Genomic DNA, 12,251 nt, shown 5'->3' on the forward strand with positions numbered 1-12,251 from the left:
TCAGAGACCTCCATTAAAGGGGCGGAGTCACTTGTTGAGTGCAGCAGGTGTGTGTGTGTGTGTGTGTGTGTGTGTGTGTGTGTGTGTGTGTGTGTGTGTGTGAAAAGAGAATCTGCATGGGAACCTTCCAGCAATGTGCTGGCTGCTGCAGCAGCTGGCAGACAACAGGCATGTGCTTTTCAAGTGAGTCATTGAAAACCAGAACTCATCAAACAAAGCAGTTTAATCTCATGTTATTCTTTAGGTACATAAAAAACCCACTCAGGAGGGAACGTCACACATTGTTGTCTAACAATTACTGTCCAATGATGAATATTTTTATTCATGCAACGCATGCTAGTATCTGATTATAAATAATGGATGGTTGTGGATGGTTATGAATGAACAAGAAAACTGAAATACCCAACAATGTAAAAGCGAGTTTGAAACGTGTCTATTTATGTACATCAGAAAAAACAATTCAGCAGAAAATAAATAAACCAGAGATACAAAAGGTTTTAAAAGCAAGGTGATCTTTTTTTTTTATTACTTAAGAAATGACAACTGTTTATTCCTGTTATGACCATTTGGATGACTGCATAAACCACAACATTGGTCTAAAAATCCGCTATGTTTTATTTTTACTATGATTTATTTCACTGCAGCTGAAATAGCTAAAATTGATATTTTCTAAACAGAAATTTATGTGTTTCATATAATATAATGCAATAAATGAATCAAGAAAATGCTACCAAGCTAGTGTACCGGTATGTTACAATACTAGTTTCATGCACTGTAATGATGCTGTGCTGCCATCTAGCGGACAGAAAAATAATCCCCAAAATAGAAAGCTATAAATAATAATAATACATTATTATTATTATTATTATTATATTATTATTATTATTGTTGTTGTTGTTGTTGTTGCTGTTGTAATTTATAATAATAATAATATTAATATATTTTATTATTTGTTATTTTTTGTTAGTTAATAGTCTAAATATATAAAATTTGAGCAAAAGAAATCCTTCTTGGAGTCATCATGTTTACTAATATTCATGAAAACATGAATTTCTACCATCAATCTAACCAAGAAATAAAAGAACAATAAGTTCAAAGGGACATTCAGTTTTGCAAACCTTTCCAACCAAACTGAAAATGTAATGGTTCAGCAACATCTCAACCTGTCAGCCATTGAGTTTTTGTTGAATATTAAGAAAAAATAATTCATGGTCTGTTTTTTTTCTCCAAGTGTTCTGATTTCTGAGAGAGTTTATTTATCACACAGATGGAACTTAAGCAACAAATAGATCTGCTGCGGATTGTCCTCTTCCTCTACTCATGCCAGCATGTTAACAGAAAAATGGTTTAAATTTTAATAGTAGTGTGTATACAAGACTTAAATGAACAGAGGCGGTGGTCTTAGTTCACTTTTTAGGACTTTAGACTCTTTTAATCTTGCGTAAAAATGTTTTCTTGTCCTTGTTTCTCCAGATGTGTTTTGTGGCTGATGCAACGTGACAAATTTTCATATCTGTCAGTTTGTTGGACCTGTTTGAATCCTCAAGCCTTGCTTGTCAATTTATCTTTTTGTGTTTTGATGATCATTTATAGTTAAAATTTTTGACATTACAAATGACTGCTAATTAGAGCCATTCTCATAGCAGACATTCAAACCTCCACCATCGATGTCATAAATTGCATTAATGTGAGGAACATTTCACTTCTGCCAGACTTTTCTTATGTCACTTGACAGACTGAGCGGTTTGCTCAGATTTACTTGAGAGAAACTTGTTGAACAGCAGGAAGCTTGAATCATATCACCTCCCAGCAGCTGCAGCCTTGCTGATTTCCTCAGTCAGGTGGGAAATTATATTTTAAATGATTTCAAGCAATAAGAACATGCATTTTTATTGATACATGATGGACAAAGTAAAATAAATCTTAAATAAATGACAAAAGTACTAATTCTGAATAATAAACAATGGCTGAGCAAAAATAGATAAATTAAATTAAATTAAATTAAATTAAATTAAATTAAATTATTTTATTTTATTTTGATTAAATCATTAAATTAAAACATGTGACCAAAATCAACCAAATAACCTAAGGAAACAAAATTCAACAAGTCAGGTTTTAAAAAGTCACAAGGTTCTGAGTTTGCAGTTAAAATCCTCAACAACCAACAGACCAAATGTTTCTATAATAAAACTACATTTGTAGAGTTTTCTTTGTCTTTTAACACAAGGTCAGAAAATATAGAATAAAACATTTGAAATGCTTTCTAAATGGATATAGCAGGTGGACTGATACATTCTCAAGTAAAAATGTAAATTTGCTGAATATTTGCAACACGACCCAAAGGAAAACTTAACATGAAACCTTCCAGTGTAATAAAAATGGTTTTATTGGATTTTTTTACAGCTGCTTCAGAGAAATTTATTGGCAGCTTTTTACAGAGAACCACCTGCTGCCAAACTAAATTGAATATTTGAATAATGTATTACTTTTGTATCTTTTATTATCGTTGCTGATTGTTTTCTCCTCTGGAAGTGAAACAATGAGAAGTTTATTTCAGCCACCTTTAAAAACATGAAGAACATGTCCGCTCTCAGCGCTTCATCAACCGACGTAACAAGAGAAAAAATGAAATTTGCGTTTAAAAACTACACAGTTGGGAGTTTGACATTAAAATACCGCATCTTTTCCCTTGTCTGTCATTTGAGTAAGTAAAAGAAGAATACCTCTGATGTCTTTTTTTATCTGTTTATGGATTCGAAATGTTGATTTATTTTGTTTGGTTTTATTACAACAAACAGGAAATGAGTCACAGTGAAGCCATTAGATTTGTGATTAAAGCTCCGCCCGATTCTGCTTGGAATAAAAACACAGAAGAGATGGTTTGGAGCTCATTTACAATCCTGATGATTTCTACTTCTGCTGCCTAATCTGAGAGAAACGACCTGCCACAATGAGATTAACACATCAGCTGAATATTTGGGGGAGTGTAGATGGATTGGGTTGTTTATCTTGCTCCTTTGCATCATGGGAAATTGTGCTTTTACACTCTGACACAGGGTGTTAAATAATGTTCCCTGACTCTGTAATAGCAGGCAGTAATTTCTATTTTCTATTTTCAATTATTTTACCACTGGAGCTTTGTGAACGCAGCTCTAATTTGAGATTCTGCTTCCATTTTTGGACTTAAATGTATTTGCTGTAGATAATTTAGAGCATGAAATAGAGTAAATGATCCAGCTTCATGGTTTCCTGCTTCTATATAGAAGACAATGAATAAAATAACAAGCCTGTGCTCGCTAACCAAGGCCAAACGGCGTGTCTTTTCTTCCCCGGAGGCTCTGTTTCATTAGAAGGCAGAGCCATCTCACTTCAGAGCAGCAAGTTCATCACTGAGGCTCGCCCTCATTGATCCACACTCAATACAGCCACAGAATGACAAACGTACAACTCTTACAACTGTCCAGACTTCTCAAACCAGGTGTTACACAAAAACATCGGATCTGTGCACCAGTTGACTTCATTACCATGGATACAAACCAGTTTTTTTGTCCAGAGGTGCTTCCTAAATGCACAGATGGGACAAGCTGTTAGGGTGCTTTCTCTGAGTTTCATGGGGAACTGTTTCTTTTTAGGTCGGTGCTCTTGTATTTTCTGCACAGGCCTTCTAGGACCGCAAAAGCCACTGAAGGGAGCTGTGCCACAATCAGAACAACTCTCACAACGCCATCGGTTTCACTGCCATCAGGTTTCCTCCATGAACCCTAAAGTTTCAGGGTAAGTAAAGCTTTGCATTGAAAGTGCTCCTCTGTTGAGGTAAAGACATAAAGGTTGATCACAGATGTTCAAATATCTTTATTCTTATTACCTGAAAAAAAATTCAAAGTTTACACTTTTTTTTTGTTATTTCCAGAAAGAAATTACTGCAGATATTCTTAATTTGAAGCTTTTAAATATATTTTAACCCTTCCACTGTCCTCGTGGGTGACTCTGCCAGGAAAGATCACCGTTGAGCAGGGTTTATGGTTTATCCCTTGAGGTCCACGTGGCAGGGGTGAGGAATGAGCACCACCTCACCCCTGCCATGATGGTCTTTATCAAGACTGGATTATTACATCAAGACTGGATTACTGTAATTTATTACTCTTAGGAAGTCCACAGAATGTAGTTAAAAGTCTTCAGCTTGTCCAAAATGCTGCTGCTAGAGTTCTGATGAGACTTAACAAGAGAGATCACATCTCTCCTGTCTTAGCTTCCCTACATTGGCTGCCTGTTAAATTCAAAATAGATTTTAAGATCCTCCTTCTCACCTATAGTGAGATAATCAAGCTCCATCATACAACAGTGACCTGATTGTTCCATGCGTTCCTAACCAAGCACTTCACTCTCAGACTGCAGGTTTACTGGGGTTTATTTTATTTTTTTTGGTGAGGGGAGAGCGGGCAGCAGAGGGCGACAACGTCCTCTGCTGCCCGCGGATAAATGGAGTAGGAAGTGACGCTACCACCATCGTCAGCTCTGAGGAAGTTTGCAGCCACGAACGAAACTGTCAGCAAGGTAAAAAGAAACCTTTTCTGTGTTTTAAAAAAGAACCAACAATGAAGGTTTACTGGTGGTTCCCAGAATATCTAAAAATAGGATGGGAGGCAGATCTTTTAGCTATCAGGCTCCTCTCTTGTGGAACCAGCTCCCAGCTTAAGTTCGTGAGGCAGACACCTTGTCTACTTTTAAGAATAGGCTTAAAACATTTTCATTTGATAGGGCCTATGGTTAAAATCTGATGTTAGCCCAGATCTGGACAAGTGGGGGAGTAGAGGGAGGTGGAGTGTACAGTCGGTAAAGATGGCTCTCCCTTGCCCTGCCTCCAACATACCTTCATCTAAAAGGCTAGGTTATCCAGAGTTATCTCTGTAGTTATGCTGCTATAGGCTTAGACTGCTGGAGGACATACTGACCACTTTTCACACTCTACTACTTTCTTCTACAATCTGCTCTTTAACTGCATTATTTCCTGCTATTTCAGCTGTTAACTTTATTTTTTCTCTAAGTGTTTTTCTCCCCAGATGAAGCTACAATGGTGTTCTGCTGAGCTCTGGAGGCTTCATGGTGGGGGCCGTCAGCTTGAACACTGTTGCTAACCATTTAATCATTCTCCCTCTCCTGATAATAACACTTTACTTTCTTTGACATTGAATGTGCTACTACTAGTTGACCCGTTTAATTATAGATTCACTAGAATAAATACAATAAAGTTTATCCCTCACTAAAAAGCATATTTACAAAGAAATCACAATGTAACCATAGAAACACTATTTGGTATATATGTTGTGTGTGTGGATGTGTGTTTGTGTGTGGTCGGGCTGGTGTTGGTGACGGTGTGTGTCTGCTCTGTCTTCTCAATCCCCAGTGAGTCGTGGTGGATGGCTGCTTATACTGAGCCAGGATCCTCTTGAGGTTTCTTCCTGTTAAAAGGGAGTTTTCCTCTCCACTGTCACTAAATACTTGCTTAGTATGAGGACTGCTGTAAAGTCACTGACACTAGTCAGTGGCTTGATGCAATTTGCTGGGTTCCTTATATAGGAAATTTTTTTCTGATTGGCTTAATGACCTGACCTGAATTGGAATGTTTACAATGTGAAGTGCCTTGAGACGACTCTTGTCGTGATTTGGCGCTATATAAATAAACTTGAATTGAATTGAATGAATAGAATGCTGGATGGATGGATTGATGAAGAACATAATGATGGATGGATGGATAAACAGAATGGACAAAAAGGAGGATGGATGGATGGACAGATGATTGGACAAACAGACGATGGATGGATTGATGAACAAATAGAATGATGGATGGATGGATTGATAGATTATAGATGGCTGGACAAATGGAAGGATGGATGGATAAATGAATTGACAGTTAGATGGATGAATGGATGCATTCTGGATGGATGTACAGAAAGATGGATAGATGGATGTCAGGATGGTTGGATCATATATGGATGAATGAAGAGATGATGGATGGGTATTTAGTAAAGAGAATAAATGTATGGGGGGGGGGGGGTTCGGCCGTTAGTTTTGTTTGACACCACCCTGTTCATCAGATCCTCCGTACGCTCACTCCAGCCTCCAACACACCAATCTAAACTGAAAATGAAAACCTGACTAAAATATTAACAATCACGTCAAGCGTTTAAATTCCTTCACTACATAATTGTCAGATTTCAATCTTTGAAAGATCTTTGTTCGCTCCATGATGGACTTCAGAGACTATTGATGAACGCCAAAGGAAAACTCCCTGATTGCTTCTCTCCATGTTGATGAGAAGACCTGCAGCAGATCGATAAATCGATTCGTTTGGCAAAATCTAAAAGACGATTGTTACTGATTTGCAGTCACACACACGCACACACACACACAAACACACACACACACACACACACACACACACACACACACACACACACACACACACACACACACACACACACACACACACACACGGTGAAACCAGATAAGAGTCGTTTGTTATCTCGCGCAGAAAGAGAAATCAAACTGATTCCTCTGCTCGCATGGATCCCTCTCCAGTACAGTTCCGGTGTTTGTGTTCTCCAGCCGAAACCTTCTCAGCTTTTGAGGTTTTATTCGTCATCAGAGGAATACAGCGGCTCCAATCCGCTTATCGATGCGAGTCTCTGTGATGTTTCCATGGAAACTGTGTTTACCGCCCCACAGTGTTCTAAAAATGGGTCCAAAACGATCACAGTGCCAGAGTTGGTGAAGAAGTGCAGAGACGTGATCAACAGTGACAATGACTGACGTTTTATAGAGCACACAAGTGAATGATCGCATGTGATGTTGATCAAACAGATCCACCATCTAAACACTCCAAAAATATCAAACAAATTCTCTGTTTTTGTTTATTTTAACGACTCTAAAGTTTAAGAGATTATAAATATTGAGCATTTTCTTCTCTTCCTTTCATTTTTTTCTTCCAGATTTGCATCATTAATCACATTTGCTTGGTTAGCTGATGAGCTCCATCTGGAGATTACAAATGGAAAATGAGATTGACCTGTGCCAGAGCGTGCTCAGTGTGAAGTCCGCAGAAGTCCAACTAGTGTCCTTATTCCTCCGCCTTCCTTTGATATTACGGATTATTGTAGCCACATTCACTAAACCTGGACTCTTTCCTCGGACAGTCCTTTGTGAGTCTGCAAGCTGGGGCGGCACTTTTCTCATTCCAGCCTGCTGATTATCCTCTCTAAGAGGCGTCGCTCAAAGGTGACAGACACGACTGAAACTTTCAAAGCAATTAACCGTTCAAAAGTATTCACGTGGTCTGCAAAACTGCTTTTATGTGCGCAGAAATTGCCTCCATTCATTGTATTATCCTACAAGGTCCCCATTTCCCACGCAAACGATGGAAAGTGTCCCTGTTACCATGGCGATGAGCTTTGCATTTGTCATGTGGCATCAAAGTGAGGTTTATTACGGGAAGAAAGTTCAGTGAATCCTGTGGGAGGAGAATTCTGCTGTTCCCTGAACATGTTTGTTATAAAAACTGTTTTCATGTGTGAGACATAAACATGCCAGACAAACGTCTCTGCACCCGTGTAAACGTTAGTTTTAATGGAATAAAACAAAAGGCTGAGTGTTGTTGTATTAAATCATACATAGGGTCAGAGATGCACACGGCGAGGCAGAAACTGTTCATCAATAAACAATCTGACAGCAACGTGTCAGCTGACCCAGAAAAAAACGATTCTAATGTATTAGTTTGATTTAAAGTGCAGGAAATGTAATTTTTTTTCTTCAATTTTTTCTTTTTTTTCCAGTGATGCTAATTTCTGGAGTTAAGAAGGAAAAATTCGTTTTTCTCCACTGATGATCAAATTGTTTTTAGAAAAAGAATAAAAAAACGTTATTAATTTTAGATTACCTAGTGCTGTCTCTTTTATAAATAGCCTCAATAAAATGTGTTATTGAAAAATATTTCTTTATCTTATTCATCTCAATCCCAGGTCAGTATTTCTATATGTATAGCTCTCTCTCTCTCGCTCGCTCTCTCTCTCTCTCTCTCTCTCTCTCTCTCTCTCTCTCTCTCTCTCTCTCTCTCTCTCTCTCTCTTGTTTTTTACTTGTTCATTTTTACAAGCTAATTCCACCTTCACAGATCATTTTCTTAGGGGTGGCCAGAAGGGGCTAGAGAAAACTTTTGGGGTGGCACACCAGATTGGTCCATGTGGTAACCCGAGTGGCGCTCACACATTAGCATCGGTACGGCTGAGGTTTGATGGGGCTGGATGGCGGGAGTTGGGTCTGGTACGGGGCGGTGTAGTGTTCACGTATAAATCCGAATGACTTCTCGGAATGCGGAAACCCCCGAGCTTGTGGGCGGTGATTAGTAAACTCGACTCGGAAAAGTCCGTGGTGTCCTCCGTAATAAGAAAAACAAAGGCGGGCACGAGCTGTGTTGCTTTTGGAGACTCTGAACACCATTACTTCATTCATTTGCTGTGTGCGTCATCATAATCTTGTGCTCCTCTGCTGCAGGCCACACACACACACACACACACACACACGCACGCACACGCACACACACACACACACACACACACACACACACACACACACACACACACACACACACACACACACACACACACTGCTTTCTCCACTGAGCAGTTGTCTGTCAGCTTGCTGGGGTGAGAGCTCTGATGCAGAAGACAAGGACACACACACACACACACAGCTCTCTTCTCCCTTTCCCACTGAGTGGCAGCTCTGTGCTACAGACAGAAGTTAACAGCATATAGCATGGAAACGAACTGCGCATGTGCATCTGATAAAAAGTGTCGCCTCGGACTGGAAAACGCACATCTGACCCATGTGTGAAACCAAATTCCGGTTCCTTACGGGTCCCAACGCTAATGTGTAAGCACCATTAGAGAGTTTCGCCTGCAGCGATGCATTGCATGCTCCTTTCTTGTTTTTCATTCAAAAACAACATGCATCCAACCTTGCATCTGAAGATCACATTTTCAGAAAAACATTTCAAAAACTATTATTTGGAATGTAATTTATTGCAGAATTTTTAGATCACTTTAACTGCTCTTTAAAGATCTTTGGTATGTTCCTGCTGTGTCTGATTTCTAATTCCTCAGCTCTGAGGAAGTTTGCAGCCGTGAACGAAACTGTCAACAAGGTAAAAAAAAAAAACCTTTTCTGTTTAAATAAATAAAATGGAACTTTAACTTCTCTCTTCACAAAAACTGTAGAGGTTTCAACTTTAATTTTGTGAAGAGGAGAAACATACAGGTATATGGCCGACCCAGGACCACGAACAGGGACGAAAGAGTCTGCACGCTGGATCATTCATGAGACACTGTGATCAGCAAAGAGGGCGGGGGCAGCAGAGGGTGATATCGGATAAAAGGAAGTGACACCACCAACATCCGGTGGTTACCCTGACAAAGACGGCAGTGACGTCAAAACGTGTCGGCAAAGGTAAAAACAAACCCTCATCCTGCTGTGTACAACGAAGAACCAAGCAAAATGAAATACAGGTCTATACTTTTTTAAAATCTGACTTTTTATTTACTCTTTAATTGTAAAGTTTAATTGTGTTAAACAATGATTAAAAAATTGATTAAACAATATGAGTTTATAGTTTGTGTGAACATTAATATGATTCATTAAACTCCTCTGGGGTGGCCCTGGCCACCCCTTGGAGGCGCCACTGTCAATAATCAAATTTGATTTATTTTTTCGCTTTTGAAAGTTCTGGTGTAGTTTATTTTACCTGTACTGTATGGTTTTGTACATTACTTGTTTACGTGTTTGCTAAAACATTTTATTCTATTTTTTCATGAAGTTCAAATTTTACATAAATAATAACAATAACAATAATCAGTCAACTGCAGCATAGCATGTCTGAAAAAGGGAGACGTTCTCAGGGTTTTTATTAAATTTTTATTTTTTTAGACAAATGAACTGTAATGATCACTTTACATCACAGTTGTTTGTATTGTTTTAATAATTACTTTGTATTCATTTTAGTTTTTCAGTCCCATGTTTTTGGCATTCTGGTTTTCTATTCGCAGTGATCTGTGTTTCGACACGTTCCAGCCACAGCTGTCCTCAGTTCCCTTAATTCTGCTCTGCATCACGTCTGCCTCTCACCTGAAATCGCCGTCGCCGTTTCCAGACAAGTGTCTGACCAGACGTGAGCCTTGCAGGATGCTTTGTGCTGCAGAGAGGGGCGGACGGTAGATTTAAATGAGAGGGAGTCTTGCTTCCTTCAGTGCACCCCAGGGCAGCTGTGGCTACAATGTAGCGCATCATGACTAGTCTGTGAATGGGTGAAAGACAGATTGTGTTGTGAAGCGCCTTGGGGGGGTTGTAAAACCCTAAAAAGGTGCTATACTAATGCAGACCATTTACCATTTAGAACTCCACCAAACAGAAAAAGTTGGTCGTATTTTTTTTTCAAATTGAAGAAATTCTGCTTTCTAAGCAGCCTGTAATAAAAACCTAGTCCCAGCCTCCATTCAGCACAAAGTCGCAGATGCTCCCATGCAGCCACTGAAACCTGGTCCTAATCTAAGCTGATTCTGCCCATGTCCCTGTTGGTGTCCAGGGAGATGGTTCTACAGTAGACTTGCCTCATGTGACTCCTGTGTCACCTGCATTGCCTCCATGTGGGTAATAATAATAATAATAATAATAATGCATTGAACTTATATAGCGCTTTTCAAGACACCCAAAGACGCTTTCACACACTCTCACATTCACACACTGCTAGTGATGGTAAGCTACTTGCAGCCACAGCCGCCCTGGGGAGGTCTGACAGAGGCGAGGCTGCCATTTGGCGCCGTCGGCCCCTCTGACCACCACTAACACAGGCAAGTTGGGTGAAGTGTCTTGCCCAAGGACACAACAGCAGGATACCCCTGGCGGGAGCTGGAATCGAACCCATGACCCTCCGATCATGAGGCAACCCGCTCTACCACCTGAGCTACTGCTGCCCCGTAGGCTCCCTGGCCTCCATCGCAGGTGGACCTTCAACCCCTGTGTCGCTTGACTGGGCAGCATTTCATCTCCAATCACAAATGGCACAGATTTAAGCTACAGTGTGTGGCTTGTTATGAAAATCATCTAGAATACTAAAAAATATCCACCCCAGCACACGAAAGCACTCCCATTCCTTCTAAATCATCAAAGCTTTTAATAGCATCTCTACACATAACGTGTTCACTATTACACGAACACTAATCTTATAATAGCACAGCCCCTCTTGTATAAATAATAGAAAAAAATCCTCATGTGAAATAGTATGGCTAAATTATGAAACACATGAATAAAACATTGCATTTTTATGAAGAATAAGAAAGTTTTGGTAGCTCAAAGGATGCTATATTTGCTCTGACAGCCGCTTTGTCACCGCCAATTCACTTCCAAAGGGCTTTAAAACAAAACAAGAGCTTAAATTGAAGCATGATAATCTGACAAAAAGATTATTATAGAATATTTAATAACCCACCATAAGAAAATAATGAAATAATTAGTAAATTTGTGAAAAATGGTGAAAAAACTTGAAAGGGATCATTAAGATTTTCCAGGTAAAATCAACTTCTTTAGATTATTTTCCCTTCTCAAACAAGAGGTTTGCAGTCATCTCTAACATGTTCTGTCGTCGGACAAGCTGCATGCTACACAATTTCATGACGCCATGTTTATGCAAGCACATCATGTCATGTTTCCCAGCAGTAAGCTTCTGAGCTGCGTAACTGTCTGCTGTATGACATGAATCAAAATGTGCTCCGGTTTCCTTTGACCCAGCTGCTGAAGCTTCTCACCACAGTGTGAGAAAACTCACACAGACCCAGAAAATCAACAACTATTTGTATTTTACCACAGCACTCTGCATGCAGGAGATTAGTCTTCCTATTAATATCTTTCAAAAATAGTATGGGGAAAAAAACTGCAGCTCAGCCTGTGTCCTCTCGTTGGCAATTACTCCCATAACGCACATCTAAGCTGCACTGAAAGGCAGAACTGATAGAAACTAGTTAAGCAATTGAACTGCATTCAATCTCCCATCTTTTTTTTTGCATCACTTTGGCAGCTGCACAGCCAGACAAGCCTGCAAGCTGGAAACAGATAAACTGGGAGCCAGCGTCAACATGCGGCAGACACCGGCTGGGAAAACAGTGTGTGCATGTGTGCTTTTTAGGGTTCGGGTGACTGCACCGAAAC

Source organism: Nothobranchius furzeri, chromosome 14, assembly GCF_043380555.1.
Source record: "Nothobranchius furzeri strain GRZ-AD chromosome 14, NfurGRZ-RIMD1, whole genome shotgun sequence".
Taxonomy (NCBI): domain Eukaryota; kingdom Metazoa; phylum Chordata; class Actinopteri; order Cyprinodontiformes; family Nothobranchiidae; genus Nothobranchius; species Nothobranchius furzeri.